The sequence below is a fragment of the Bombina bombina genome, chromosome 3, assembly GCF_027579735.1.
Source record: "Bombina bombina isolate aBomBom1 chromosome 3, aBomBom1.pri, whole genome shotgun sequence".
Lineage (NCBI taxonomy): Eukaryota > Metazoa > Chordata > Amphibia > Anura > Bombinatoridae > Bombina > Bombina bombina.
Window position 1 is genome coordinate 710,855,206 of NC_069501.1, and position 16,779 is coordinate 710,871,984.

The following is a 16,779-nucleotide window of genomic DNA, read 5'->3' on the forward strand; positions in this document are numbered from 1 at the left end:
GATTAAAACAATAGTGTGTGCTCCTTAACCCTTTCGTGACAGGGTTAAAGTGTCTACATCGGAACACCTGTTCCGATGTAGACAAATTGAAACTACGCGATCGTGCACACGATCGCGAGATTTCAATTATTGGATCGCATCTGGGGGGCGTCCCTACAACCCTAGGAACGCCCTCCAGACCGCGATCAAGTCCTTGAAGCGCAGAAGGCTTCAGGACAGCCGTTTGATATGACGTTCTATTCCGTCATAACGGCTTTAAAGCCCAGTGTAAATATGACGGAATAGAACGGCATAACGGCGTTAAAAGGTTAAAAAGAGAAGCAGTCCGCTCCCATTGGCTAGAAGGGACCCACCCCTTTACTATAGGCACCAATAGGAACAAATATCGAAAATAATGCACAGTGATTCCTACTAAACTCAAAGTAAGGATATTAACTCCCAATGCACAGATGATAACTAAACTTAAACATCAAAAATAAAGATATCGACTAGTTGCTAGAACCTAATGGATAAGTTGAATTATAATTAATATTAATAATGTCACTATTACACATTACAATTTATAACAGTCATGCTATTGCTTCAATCTCTTGAAAGTTGCTTGAAAATTGCTCAGATCATCGATTCCCTGCAGCTCAAAAATGGGGCCCCTGCATCCATACATTCTGAAACATAACATGATAATAAAACAAAATAAATAAAACATGCTATGACGATGTATGTTTCAACAGTGTAAGCAAAATCAATAAGTAAGTGAGATAATATACATAACCTGAGTATACATGCCCTATACAAATTATGAATAGACATGAATAAACAAGTACCCTACTTAAGTTTTGTGTTTATGAGCTGTCCCCTGCATTAACTCCCCGTATTTCACAGGGCTGTCATGCCCTCACTAGATACCCATAGAGTATAAAAATAGGGTACTCTAACCGATGGGCCACAGTTGTGTGAGATATGAAGCTACTAGTAGGATATTGTCAATAGAAAGCGACTGTGACAGTTAATGTATCAGTGGGTAAGTTGATATATAAGATTTAGAAAGCTCAAACAGCATAATTACTATATGTACATGAACATGAGGGGTTACTGGTCCAAATAGTTGGGACAAGTTACTACCAGCTTATATATATTCAGATGAATAGTCAGACCTCAAGGGTCCAATGATTAAGAGATATGGAAGCTAGGTTGTGTAACTACAGGGTCACAGGTAATTACTACTACATGGCCACGTTAATGTGAAATGACCCCATCAGAATGGTCACCAGACCAATGGACAGAACATTTATTTATTTAATCTTAATCCTGGGTTACCATAAAGAGGTGGGGAGACAGGAAAAAGGGGAAAACCCAGGCCAGAGGAGGGAGGTGGATCATCGCAAAGTGGATGAACAGAGGGTCACCAAAAATTGATCAAATCATATTCAGAGTTGAGACCCTCTGGGACCCTTGTCCTCAGTTTAAAGATCCAAAAAACCTCTCTCTCCCCCAGCCTGCGGTTCCTATCCTGTCCCCCCTTAACTGGGGGAACTCTCTCTATAATGGTCCAAGAGAAGGATGCTGTATCCTTAGAATGTACACCTGAAAAGTGCTGTATAAGTGGTGTGGTAAGTATCCCAGCCCTGATATCAGCTAGGTGTTCCTTAATACGGACCCTAGCCTCTCTTGTGGTGAGACCCACATACTGAAGGAAACAAATCTTACAGCTGATGACATACACCACATAAGTAGATCTACAATTCAGACATGAATCTATTTCGAATACCTGGCCTGTTATCAGTGAGCTAAACTGTCTTCCGGTTGCCACCTTTTCGCAGGCCACACAGGTACGATGGTGGCAGCGAAAAGTACCTTTGCAACTCAACCATGACGAGGTGTGCTCACCTTGCTTTCTCAGCCTGGTAGGTGCTATCATATTACCTATGGATTTGTTCTTCTTATAAGAGACCCTCAAACCTCTCTCTACCACCTCCTGTAATTTATCATCTGCAGACAACATGCCAAAATTCTTTCTTAATATTTGACAAATGTCATCATATTGTTTGGAATATTCCGTAAGAAAGGTAATTTTGTCATCTTTCATGCTTGGTAGGTTAGAACCTCTTTTTTTGGTCCTAGAGGTTTCAAGTAGTCTTTCCCTGGGTATGCTTTTAACAACATTCCTTGCCCTCGAAATAACTGAGTTCTTGTAGCCTCTTTCCTTAAGCCTTTTCTCTAGGTCATCCGCCTGTTTACTAAAGACTGCTGCATCGCTGCAGTTCCTTTTCAGGCGGATGAACTGTCCTTTAGCAACCCCTTTGAACACCCCCTGTGGATGACAACTCTCTGCATGTAAAAGGGAGTTGCCTGAGATTGGCTTACGATAGGTTTCTGATGCTATAACCTGTCCATGTTTGCCTGTCAGTGACACATCAAGAAAATTGATGGTTTCACTCTGGACTTCATGGGTAAAGTGAATGCCCATTTCCTCATCATCCAAACTCTCCAAGAAGGTCTGCAAGTCAGGTCTATTGCCCCCCCATATAAATAGGAGATCATCTATAAAACGGCCGTACCAGATGATACCTTCTTTGAGGGGATTCCTGTCTCCAAAGACGTGGGACAGCTCCCACCAACCCATGAACAGGTTGGCATAGGAGGGGGCAAACTTCGCCCCCATAGCTGTCCCACTCCTCTGGAGAAAGAAATCCCCTTCAAATTCAAAGTAATTGTGGCTCAGTAGGAAGTGGGTAACTTCCACTACATAGTTCACAAAGGGTGAGTCTGGTCCACACTGCCTTTCCATAAAGAAACGTATGGCCTCCAATCCCCTCTCGTGTGGAATGGAGGTGTACAATGACTTAACATCAGCAGTTACCCATACAAAATTCTCTCCCCACTCCACACGCGAGAGGAGATTGAGAACATGCTTAGTGTCCGAAAGGAAGCTCCACAGGGAACTCACCAACGGCTGTAATACCTGGTCCAGCCACTCTGACAGGTGCTCCAAGAGGGAACCAATGCCGCTGACAATTGGCCTCCCCTGCACATTGTCAACAGACTTGTGGACCTTGGGCAGATGATTAAATGTTGGTATGGCTGGATTAGACACCATCAGGTAATCCTGTGTGTTCTCATCTATGTAGCCCAGTTCCACACCATCATCCACAAGGGAGGCCAACTGCCGCCGATATACCCTTGTAGGATCACCTGCCAGAGTGGCATAATCATCGGGATTGCCCAACTGTCTATATGCCTCCTTCCTAAAGCTATCTGCATTGAGCACCACTATAGTGCCACCCTTATCGGCGGCCCTCACTACAATGTTATCATTACTAGCCAAGCTATCTAGAGCTCTCTTGTGGTTGATAGAGATGTTACTTCTTTGTCCTCTCTCTGAACTATAGTACAGCTTGGTGAGATCTTGCTCCACTCTCTGCTGAAATTTCTCTAAAATTGTACCTCTATTTTGTAATGGGTAGAAGGATGACTTGCATTTGAAGGACGGAATTGATACCGTCCCTCCAACAGTTGGATCACCCCCTCCCTCTAATATTTCTAGGGTTCTGATGTCACAATACTCTTGGAAATCAAGTCCCCCCCCCCACCCCTTACTTCTGTGGGCCTATTCACAGGAATGGAAACGTGGCTCTCATGCTCTCCACCCTGTTGGGAATGGTAAAACTTTTTTAGCGTGAGTCTTCGAATTAGCTTGTTAACATCAAGTAATGTTCTGAATAAATTAAAGTCCGCGGTAGGTGTGAATGACAGTCCCAGACTCAGTACCTCCTGCTCATGTTTACTTAACACATGGGTGGAAAGATTCAGAACATTCTGTAGTTGCCCCTTCGTCGTCCCCTTCTCTGGGGGTACCTCCTTTGGTCCTTGAACTGTGTGTTTGACTCGAGTGTTTCTCCTCCCCCCCCGTCTGGTAATCTTTGGGGGACCCGAAAAACCTGTTCCAGTTGTGCATTCTCTGTCTCCCTGGTATCTCTTGGGGAGGCCCCTGCACATCCTGGTTCTTCTCTGTAGTGTGAATGTGATTGAGCTGCTTGGGTCTTCAGTATGGGAGGTGGGAGTGATATTAATGTTGTGTTCTCCTTCGGTCTTGTCGCCTGTTCTCTAGGTGGTAATTCTTCCCCACCTGATCCAGAGCCCTCGTCATATGACTCCCCCTCACTCTCATAGAAATTGACCCTTCTTCTTCTATTTCGTCTTTGCTTGTTCCTTCCCCTCTGTTGGTTGGGAAAATACGTATTTTTGTTTTGATCCTTTTTTAGCATATATCTGTCCCTCTTATTCCAGACATATACCCGATTTAGGTCATAGTCCGATTGGTCACGCAGATATTTATTATGTTTCACTTCAAGTAATAAGGTCTTAGCTTCTGCTACAATTTGTTGTAATGTAGTATCAAATTTAATGTAGCTTGTCTCCTTGCTCCTATTATTCAGTTCCCTCTGAACTTCCTTTATTTTAATTGCTAGCTCATCCAGGGACTTCTTCTTAAACTCACAGATCAAGTTCATTAGTTTCAGTGAACAGGTGGTTAAATGGCCATTCCAAAGGTCTATGAACACCTTATCATCTGTAGTAATTATGCTGTTTGAGCTTTCTAAATCTTATATATCAACTTACCCACTGATACATTAACTGTCACAGTCGCTTTCTATTGACAATATCCTACTAGTAGCTTCATATCTCACACAACTGTGGCCCATCGGTTGACCCAATAGGGACACTGCATATGGTTAGAGTACCCTATTTTTATACTCTATGGGTATCTAGTGAGGGCATGACAGCCCTGTGAAATACGGGGAGTTAATGCAGGGGACAGCTCATAAACACAAAACTTAAGTAGGGTACTTGTTTATTCATGTCTATTCATAATTTGTATAGGGCATGTATACTCAGGTTATGTATATTATCTCACTTACTTATTGATTTTGCTTACACTGTTGAAACATACATCGTCATAGCATGTTTTATTTATTTTGTTTTATTATCATGTTATGTTTCAGAATGTATGGATGCAGGGGCCCCATTTTTGAGCTGCAGGGAATCGATGATCTGAGCAATTTTCAAGCAACTTTCAAGAGATTGAAGCAATAGCATGACTGTTATAAATTGTAATGTGTAATAGTGACATTATTAATATTAATTATAATTCAACTTATCCATTAGGTTCTAGCAACTAGTCGATATCTTTATTTTTGATGTTTAAGTTTAGTTATCATCTGTGCATTGGGAGTTAATATCCTTACTTTGAGTTTAGTAGGAATCACTGTGCATTATTTTCGATATTTGTTCCTATTGGTGCCTATAGTAAAGGGGTGGGTCCCTTCTAGCCAATGGGAGCGGACTGCTTCTCTTTTTAAGGAGCACACACTATTGTTTTAATCAGGTAATGAGTAAGGCAATATGCTGAAACGCGTATACCTGTTCACTTGCAGTCTGTAAATATAGCAGTTTTTTCTGTTCAGTCTTAACCCCGGGGTGGTTCTGTTTTCCCCCCCTCACACTGTTTGTCTGCTTTTTGTTCAATATTGATGAACCGCTTTGTGTGTGTTTATTCACTCATTAGCGCATGTTTAATAAAACATTTTTTTCAACACACTTATACCTGTGCTCCTCGCATTCTCTTTTTTACACGCTATGTATGGCCATTTTTGAGTGAGCACAGGTGTGGGGTGAGCGCAATATCCTGACCGCAAAGCTAGCTTGTTGCCAGAGACACCTGGAGAGGAGGAGCTATACACCTCACCGACTACGGAGGTTGCTTGGGAGCTGCACAATACCCTGCCACGGATGGAGAAACTAGCCATACGGCAGTAACCGGTACACACAGGACGAGTCTTGGCGAGGGTCATATGGATCGGAGGTACGTGCTTGCTCAGCCTTGAACATTGTACAGTTTTTCTGTTACATACCTCTTGGGACTTACCTAGATATAGCGGTGGGCCTATAGTAATTGGAACTTGTTTGGGAAGGAAACCGGATGGGACCTGACTCCTCAGAAACCAGTGCTCCAGACTTGTTATGAGAGCACTGTGTATATGCGAACTGCAGGTTGTAATTTCTACTGCGAAGCACGCCGCACCAAAGGCTACTCTCCTTTGAATTATTTTCCTTAATTTTTTTCTTATATTTATTATAGGGTTAGTGAGGCGGATTAGGGGTTAATAACTTTATTATAATAGCGGTGCGGTCCGACGTTGTGGGGGGCAGGTTAGGGGTTAATAAATATAATACAGGGGTCGGCGGTGTTAGGGGCAGCAGATTAGGGGTACATAAGGATAACGTAGGTGGCGGTCGGCAGATTAGGGGTTAAAAAAATTTAATTGAGTGGCGGCGATGTGGGGGGACCTCGGTTTAGGGGTACATAGGTAGTTTATGGGTGTTAGTGTACTTTAGAGCACAGTAGTTAAGAGCTTTATAAACCGGCGTTAGCCCAGAAAGCTCTTAACTACTGACTTTTTTCTGCGGCTGGAGTTTTGTCGTTAGATTTCTAATGCTCACTTCAGACACGACTCTAAATACCGGAGTTAGAAAGATCCCATTGAAAAGATAGGATACGCAAATGACGTAAGGGGATCTGCGGTATGGAAAAGTCGCGGCTGGAAAGTGAGCGTTAGACCCTTTCCTGACTGACTCCAAATACCGGCGGTAGCCTAAAACCAGCATTAGGAGCCTCTAACGCTGGTTTTGACGGCTACCGCCAAACTCTAAATCTAGGCCTTAGACTTTTGTTTTACTATGGTTGCTTAGTACCTTTGCCTGAATATTGAACCATACAGACTGATGATCACTAGAGCCTAAGTTCTCACCCACAGACACCTCAGATACTATATCACTGTTTGTAAGTACTAAATCTAATATAGTTCCTTTTCATGTTGGTTCTTTTACTAGTTGCTCAAGAGATTCCCGGATATATTTACTTCTAGTTGATTTGGCAACAGGTACTTCCCAGTCTACAATAACATTGCCCTTCATTGTAATTTTGGCTATTTTATCAATTAATAAATTGTCTGATGCTTCATCCTGTAATGGTGGTCTATATACTACTCATAATCTAAACACCTGTTTCGCTTCAGTTTCTATAGTTACCCAAACACTTTCTACATTGTCAAAGTGATGGTAAATCCAAGCGTTTAAAAAACACGGCACATCACTCTTCTCCCAATAGCCGTGCTTGTCATCTGACAGTGTTCTGTATACTAGTACAGCTATTGGTTTAGAGGTAGAAACGTCACCTCATTGGTAAAGAGCGCTGTGCAGTGGGCGGCCGGAGGCTCTGACTTTAGCGAGCTGCCGTGGCACAGACAGGGCAAGTTTAGCACTCTTTTTTTTTAATAAGTGATCAATAAAAGTCCAGTTTATTTTTAGGGAAGGTAAATCCTAGCGTTTTTTAGACACTCAGATTTACCATTACTTTAACATCTGTGAGGTAGAGAAACTTTATGCCCTGTGTTCTACAGGAATCATGCCCTTGTGCTCTGAATTGTCTGCTGAGATTTTAAACTTACTCAAACAAGCGTAAGATACTTATCCAACCCAGAGTAGGGCTTTTAAAAAATAACCTGCATTTGTGTCATTTTAAAGTGGTCAGCTCATCTTAAAAGCAGCCATAGTTAAAGACCTTAATACATTTAAATATAGGAAAGAAGAAGATTGAAAATTGTATTATATGATATATATTATATATGATCAAAAATAGACATATATAGAGATAGAGAGGTGTGTAAAAAATAAAGGAGGCACCTTTTGCATCACAGACACACACAAGCTACCATTAAAGTATATAAAAAATAAATCAAGTGAAAGAGACATTGCTGCTTTTCTAAATTATTTTATTCAAATCATCATTATTAGATAAATAAAAAAAACAAAGCTTGCAGGTATCTCATGATGTTGCAGATACACTAAGGGGAGCACAGTGTCTTCCTGTGGAGATAGAAGTTAATCCGAGCTCTCATCAGATGTGAGGTCACCTTCTGGTTCATTTTCAATTGATGAGCCTTCTTCCATTCTTACAATACTGTCTTCTTCTGACAGCAATTTATAATATTGGCCACTGCAGAGGAAATACACAATATAATAACTGTCTGTGTAGTAGCATAGGATTTTATATCAGCCATTGGCAATCGGATATCTACAATCTTCAATGCTATGAAAACAAGAAGAAAAAATCTGTAATCACTGAGTCAAAGAAAAGTTTAAATTTTTTTTAAACTTCCCCTTGAATGACATATTGCTTAATAATAAGATATAGAAATGTATACAAATGTATACAAATGAGCAGCATGTTTGTACGTATGTCAAGACTTGACAAATTTGATCAAAATGTGGGGGTTGGCCCAAAAATGTAGGAACCCGAAATATATGCACACGATATATATATATATATTTGAAAGTTACTATCTACAAAAAAAGAGCAGCACAACTAAATGCTGAACTACAGATAAAATAGCCTATCAACAAACAGAGCCTCAGGTAGAGAGTGATATCTTGAAAGACTATAAACCCTTGCTGGCGTAACTACTTACTTATCGTTGGCAGCCCTAAATGTTATATCATTGGAGAGACACATATAACAGAAATCCAGCCCTGTAATTCGATTAAAGCCGGACCTGAACTTCTGTGTGACGATATCAATATTATGGGCTTGTTTTATTTGTGTATCTTGTAAGTGTGCATTTTGTTATAGTCAGGGATCTGACTGAATAAAGATTGATACGGTGAATCGCGGATGTGCTTGTTCCTCTTTCTTTTGCATATATTTGAAAGTGATTTCAATATAACCCAACTGGTTAATGATAAAGATATACTCAAATTGCTACAGATATCTACATACTGTATATAGTATGCATAAAATGTATAAAGTCTTTCAAACATATATATTCTCTCTGAAATGTTTGTGGCATCATATAGTTAGGAAGAAGCCTGTGTAGAAACATTTAACTATCTTTCTATCAATTGTCTATCAATTAGATTATAATATACTCCCATTCAGTCCACCATCTTGATATAGGGGGTATGTTTGTATTAGAGATGGAGCTTGATGTAAATAAAGCTCTCACTTATATATCCCATAGATTTGAAAAACAGGTATTACCTGACGTGAAGTGAAGCCAAAGCAGAGAGAATCCAATAAGGATAATGGGCTTCATTGCAAATCGGATGACAATTTTTTGGGTGGGTTTTTTTCAGATTAGGGTTTGTTTGTTTTTAAAAAAAAGAGCTAAATGCCCTTTTAAGGGCAATGCAAAAGAGCTAAATGCCCTTTTAAAGGCAATGCCCATACAAATGCCCTTTTTAGGGCAATGGGTAGCTTAGGTTTTTGTTAGAGTTTAGTTTTTTATTTTGGGGGGTTGGTTGGGTTGTGGGTTTTACTGTTGGGGCGTCTTTGTATTTTTTTCAGGTAAAAGAGCTGATTTCTTTAGGGCAATGCCCTACAAAAGGCCCTTTTAAGGGCTATTGGTAGTTTACTGTTGGCTAGGTTTTTTTTATTTTGGGGGCTTTTTTATTTTTATAGGGCTATTAGATTAGGTATAATTGTTTTTATTTTGGATAATTTTGTTTGTTATTTTTTGCAATGGGATTTTTTTATTTTTGGGGTGTTATTTTTTTTTTTTTTTGATTAGGCATATTTTATTTTTAATGGGCCAAAAAAGAGCTGAATTCCCTTTATTTTTATTTTGTGAGTTTGAGGGATGGGGATTTGTAATGTCAGTTGGTGTTTGTTTTTATTTTTATACAAAAGAGCTGTTAACTTTAGGGCAATGCCCTACAAAACGACCTTTTAAGGGCCCTTGGTAGTTTATTATAGATTATTTTTTTTTATTTTGGGGTGTTTTTCTTTTTCTTTAAAATGACGTATTAGAATAGGGATACTTTTTATTGTTTGTTATCTTTTGTAATGGTAGTTTTTTTATTTTATTTTATTTTAGTGTTTAATATTTTTTGTAATTGTAGTTATAATTTTTTAGTAATCTTAGTTTTTTTTATTTTTAGTAATGTTAGGTTTTATTAGTGTAAGTGTAGGTTTTATTTTTATTTCACAGGTAAGTTTGTATTTATTTTAACTAGGTAGTTAGTAAAAAGTTATATTGTAGCTAGCTTAGGTTTTATTTTATTTTCACAGGTAAGTTTATATTTATTTTTAAATAGTTATTAATTGTAACTTTAATTTAGGTTTAATTTAATTATGTTAAAGTTAGGGGGTGTTAGGTTTAGGGGTTAATATAGTTTAATTTAGGTTGTTGTAATGTGGGGGCCGGCGGTTTAGGGGTTAATAGGTTTAGTTAGTGTCAGCGATATTTGGGAACTGCGGTTTAGGAGTTAATAGGTTTAATTAACTTTGGCAATGTTTGGGAATGGTGGTTTAGGGGTTAATAAGTTTAGTTAGTGTTGGCGATGTTTGGAACTGCTGTTTAGGGGTTAACAGGTCTAGTTAGTGTCGACGATGTCAGGGAACGATGGTTTAGGGATTAATAGCTTTATTTAGTGATTTTTTTAGTGTCGGGGAACTGCGGTTTAGGGGTTCATAGGTTTTCTTTGTGTCAGCAATGTTTGGGAACAGCGGTTTAGGAATTAATAGGTTTAGTTTGTGTCAGCGATGTTTGGGAATGGCGGTTTAGGAGTTAATACCTTTATTTAGTGATTTAGTTAGTGTCGGCAATGTTGGGTAACTGCCGTTTAGATTAGAACAATAAAAAAATTCCAAATATGAATAATGGATCTGAAAATTCGGAAACTGATTTATTCATTTTCGGAATTTTTCAGGATTTTCCAATTCGGAAATTCGGATGCATTCGAATTTCTGAATTGGACAAAATTTGGCCCAAAACGAAATTCAGCCGAAACGAAACGCACATGTATAATAAATACATATGTACACACATATAAACACACATGTATATGTAAGTATCAGTATCTCTATGTTAAAGCCTTTTTCAGGCATTTTTTTCTAACACCTGAGACCTCATATCTTTGACCCCTTATAACTTTTTTATGCAATATTTTGTAATAATTTTTATTAGACAGAGTTATTATAAGTGTAACTGTATGGTACAATGTATTTTTAATGTGGTTTGTGCAACTTTTTAGTTGAGTGTAACAGTTAACCAAAGCTCTGAAGTTGTGCTATCCCGACATGTGTTAATTTAAATTGTGCTTGAGCGAACGAGTTTACTTTCAACTTGGAACCAGTGCGCTACTTCTGATGCAATAATATAAGCTAAGTCACCACATCACCACATCAGAATACAGCCTGAAAACAAATGTCAGATTTACAAGCTTAGTTGCAGTCATTAATTAATATCCATCTGCAATAAAGAAAATGTGGTAATGTCTGCATTTTTAATGATTTTATTAGTCTATTTTCCACGCTATTCATTTTTTTTTATCTACTAACTCTATCATACCATTGTCTCTATTCCTCTTCTTCCCTTCTCACCCCTTCCCCTCCTCTGCCCCCCTATATCACTTTATCAGTCTTCCCAACTGTCCCGAATCCTGTGTGATTATCACAGGTTTGCAGGGCCAGATTTACCATTAGGCACAGTAGGCATGTGCCTACAGGCGCCTTGCAGTGAGGGGCGCCTGCCTGTCAGTAAATGTGAGGGCATTAATTTTAGTAAGAATTGTGCTGCCAGGTGCTTACAGAGTCGAGTGTTTCATTGGGAATATGTTACAGCAGTTTGGGAATATGTTACAGCAGTTGAGGGAGCCATGAAGGAGAGAAGGGCAAAGATTAAAACTAAACCCCTCCCATTTTCGCCAGGCATATTTAGTTTCACTTTTATTTTCTGTACTTCTGTTGCCTCACACAGCCAAGCTCCATGCTGATGTGTAGCAGATACTTTTGTTGAGGAATGAAAGCTTCAGAACAACAGGTTAGGACTGTACAAGGCTTCTAATGCTGCCTAGAATGACAACATAACAAGCAGAGCATTTTAACCCCTTGGCTACCAGAGAGGGTTACAGTGTATTCACTTGTTATGTGCTGTAGTGCATTTTGATAGCCAGGGGGTTAAATTCTGCTTCAGGATTAATGTTTTTGTTCTATAAAGGCATTGGAGGTGTGGAGGTTAAGTGGGACTAGCTGCTCTTCTCTTTATTACAAGCTGCTGATTTACAGCCTTTAGGGCACTTTGACAACAAAGTTTGTAGACTGTAAGGCTGTAAAATGTGTATGTGTGTAAACCACTCACATGGCATATTTGTTTGTATATATATATATATATATATATATATATATATATATATATATATATATATATATACACACACACACATCACATTAAAAATTGCTAATCTGTTATTTTATCAAGTAAGTGTGGTATGTTTGTGTTTTGTGGTAAATTGAATTTCTAATTTCTAATTTTAAACATATTTGTTGACCCCTGGATTACATATAATCTACAACATTCCATGTTTTCCTTTAAGAGCAACATCATATTATATTTATATTTCAGAAAAAAATAAATGTAACATCTGTGTGTATTTGTACCAAAAATATCAGAGTTCACAAGATTTTTTTCATGTAGTGGAAAAAAGACCTACATTTTATATTTTCTTCCACTGGCTGCAAAGGTTGTTGATGAGCTTGCATGCTGCTAGTTTTAATATTGCTATTGTTTACACAAAACTGTGTTTAACTCCAACAAAGTGTTAAGCACATAGTCAAAGTAATCTCCAGAAAAGCAATACACTAATGGCTTGTCAATAAATATGTCCTATGAGCCCATCTGGGTCTGCACAGATGTGTATTGCTGTCTCAGAACTGACATTGACTATGGGGTCGATCCGATATAGATCGTAGTTTGCGGCGCAAGCGAGGGAACCCGCGTCGCCCGCAGTTTCAGCTCGCAACTCGAGCTATCCCATATACTGCGCCTTCAGATGCTAAAGTGCCTTAAGTCTGACAAACCAGCGATGTCCAGAAATCTGCGCAAGTACAAATTTCTGGCGTCGCCAGTGACTTACAGCACGTTAGAAACTGCCGGCGCCTACAAAACCTGACTAAAGTCTAAATCACCCGCACTGTCTAACACGCCTCCTTAACATAGCCCGACAAGTCTAACACGCCTCCCTAACATAGCCCGACACGTCTAACCCTCTATCCGCTATCCCCCCTCACTATCCTAACAATAAAATATGTATTAACCCCTAAACCGCCGCTCCCGGAGCCCGCCGCAACCTAATAAAATTATTAACCCCTAAACTCATGGTAACATGTTAACTCCTATCAGTTTTGGTTCTATGCCCTGTGCTGGCACCGCTTTTCAGAAATTGCACAAAACCCCTGTGACAAATAGGTATAATAGTTATTATTTTAATTGTTACACCTATTCTTGGTATTATAGTTTGGCAGTATGCATCTTTCAACTCAATCATGTGCTTGAGTCAAAACATCACATATTTTACTTGCATAATCCTTGGAAATGATAAATGGATGAAAGATTTATTCATGAGAAACATCTGCAATCTAAGTATAATTAGATAAGGTGGAGAAAATAAATAAATCTCACTAGCCCTCCACCTATAATGTTTCCCTAGCATGCAATATTCACATTGAATTGTATTATTTTGCACATGATGTGCTGCAGTATTATGATTATTATATATTTATATAAACAGGTGTGGGTGCCACCGGGTCCTGATGGATGAGTGAGTTTTATAAAATAGTTAAGTCAGAAGTGGCTGAAACCCTCACAACACTATTCAATGGAATCATGAAAGGCACAGCCAAAATGTCACAAAGATTCACAGAGGCAAACATTAGTCTAATTCCCAAACCAGACAGAGACCCATTTTACCCAACATTCTACAGACCTATATCCCTCATGAATTTGGACTACAAACTATTCACCAAAATTCTTGCTAACAGATTAGCGACAGTTTTGCCTTGCCTAATACATAAAGACCAGACAGGCTTTGTTAAAAATAGAAACGCGGTCACAAACATTAGAACATTGCAATACATATTGACCCGCTATTGGAACCAACAAGAGAGGAGAAAACCACACAGCGCATGTGCTTTGCTGGTTGATGCAGAAAAGGCCTTTTACAGGGCACTTTGGGAACATCTTTTTCTAACACTTCAAAACTTTGGGTTAAAGAGGGCACTTTGCATCAACGATCCAAACACTATATACATCCCTGCAAGCTGCAGTAATGGTAAACGGAACCCCGCCCCAACCTTTCACCTTCAAAATAGTGAAAGGAAGCTTCAAATACCTAGGCATTAAATTGAATGTAGACCCTATCACAGGGTATGAGGCAAACTACTCACCACTAAAAAAAGAAGCTCAAGACCTAATTGCACATTGGCCAAAACTTCCACTTTCAATGACAGGCAGAATCAGCTTAGTGAAAATTATTTTATTCCCCAAAATGCTTGATCTACTTCAAATGTTACCCTATGTACTAAGTAAAACAGATGCAAAGTTTTGGAACTCTCTTATATTCTCGTTTATATGGGCCAAAAAAAAGCACAGAATTAAACACACAAGAATGATTAGCACAGTAGACGCTGGGGGGATGGCAGTACCTGATGTTGAGATGTATAGTTGGGCGGCGCAGGCAAAGTATGTACTGGACTGGATGACAGGTCAGGAGTATTTCACTATAACAGACTATAACAGAGCAACAAGCGATTGAGCCATGGGGGCATATGTATCAAGCTCCGTATGGAGCTTGATGCCCCGTGTTTCTAGCGAGCCTGCAGGCTCGCCAGAAACAACAGTTATGAAGCAGCAGTCACAAAGACTGCTGCTCCATAACCTGTCCGCCTGCTCTGAGCAGGCGGACAGACATCGCTGCAAATCAACCCAATCTACTACGATCGGGTTGATTGACACCCTCTGCTGGCGGCCGATTGCTGGCGGCCGCGAGTCAGCAGGGGGCAGAGTTGGTGCAATGCTGAATATGGCGAGCGTATTGCTCGTCCGTATTCAGCGAAGTCTGGCAGACCTCATTCGCACAGTCAGATCAGGTCCGCCAGACTTTGATAACTAGAGGCTGTGGTCCCTTGCAATGTTACTGCATATGAGCGCAACCAAAGCAGACCAATACCTAGTAAAATACCCATTACTCCAACAACCAGTGTACGCATGGAGGAAAATCTGTTGTAAACTACATATGCATCATGACACCAATAAACTCCTCCCACTACAGGGTAACCCCAATTTTATCCCCGGCATTACTACTTCAGCATTTAGAATTTGGAAAGAAAAAGGAATAGACACAATCTCCAAATTATTACATGGAAATTATCAAACCATTCAGACATTCCTACAACTGCAAACAAAGTACAACATAACAAACAACCATCACTATGCATACCTACAAGTAAAACATTACATAACAGAACTGCATGCGCTCTAAAAAACTTCCAGCAACAGATAGCAGTCTAAATCATTTGAGTAACATAAACACACAGGGAAGTAAATTGATTTCACCAATACACAAATCTTAAGTAGCCATAGACAATGCAAACACATTACAGCATATAGGAGAAAATAGACCCATATACTAGACACAGATATAACCACTGCTTTGATACAACAAAGCATAACGAAAACGCGGAAAGCAACATTCTCAGCCATTATGAGAGAGACACATACTAAAATTCTTGGAACAGCATACATAATACCTAAACTTTACAAAACCTGGGAACCTAACCATGAAGGGAAATGCCCGAAATGCTCACATCCAGCGGCAGACCTACTACACATGCTCTGGTCCTGTCCTAGACTGTATAAATATTGGGGAATGCTGACAAGGTGGGCGGACTCCATAATTGACAAAAAGATTAGCCTCACAGCCCAGGAAATAGTATTTCTTGATATTAAAAACCTACCTGCAAAAACCACACTACTTGTACACAATATAATACTCCAGGCCAGGAATACTATCTTGCAGCATTGGTTGAGTGATAGAGCTCCAACACTTGCACAACTCAAAAGCAAAATACTTCAACAGCTACTATTCGAACAAACAGACACACAGGGAGACCTTCAAGGAAGGACTGCACATTTTATGAAAAAATGGGAATGCTATATATTAACCCTGAGCGAGGCACAACAGTCCCAAATAGTTTACCCAATAAGGAACCCAGAATATATACTTAGTGCCCAACTGAGGGTTGAATGGCAAATAGATTTCAATAGACAGACCTCATAACTCAAAATACTCATATCTAAACAGTCAAAAGGTAAATACATGGCACCCTGGGGCAAAATGTTTAATTGTATTCTTATTTATGTTATATTATATGTTTTGTTTATAGATATAAATTGAAAAACTGAAGACATACACACTCAACTGGATATTCAATGCTTTGGCATAACCCAAAGACTGGAACTGATTAAAATCTGAGAAATATCGCCAATAGAAAGATGGCAAAATGGATTGTTAACCAATGATCATCATACTATTTATTGAATGTACATGTAATGTTCTTCATCTAAATACAAATATTAAAAAAAAACAAGTGTGGGTGTGAGTGAGTTTTTATGCACTTATGTGTTTTCATTTAAAAATGGAAAACTAAAAAAATAACACCTGAATGAACTAGGTATCTCTTGTAGCTCAAGAATACAGTAAGTGAACAAAAATAAAAACATTACTGTTTCATGCATCTATCAACATAAAGAAAAACATTTTTACTACTACAAAGGGTTGCTCTTCATCCCCCCAAATATCTATAAAACACCTGAACTGCTAAATACTAGGGGCAAGATTACATATGCCGCGCCGCCCGCAAAAGTCAGCATCACCAGTTTTTAG

The 16,779-nt window shown here is 39.2% G+C and overlaps 1 long non-coding RNA gene across 1 annotated transcript in view; it reads left to right on the forward strand.

The window, feature by feature from the left end:
* Positions 1–16,483, forward strand: part of LOC128653944 (uncharacterized) — a 40,983-nt gene extending 24,500 nt beyond the window's left edge. The window contains exon 2 of the long non-coding RNA XR_008401407.1: positions 16,280–16,483. This is a non-coding gene — a long non-coding RNA (uncharacterized LOC128653944). The remainder of the gene's footprint in view (positions 1–16,279) is intronic.
* The last annotated feature ends 296 nt before the right edge of the window (positions 16,484–16,779 follow it).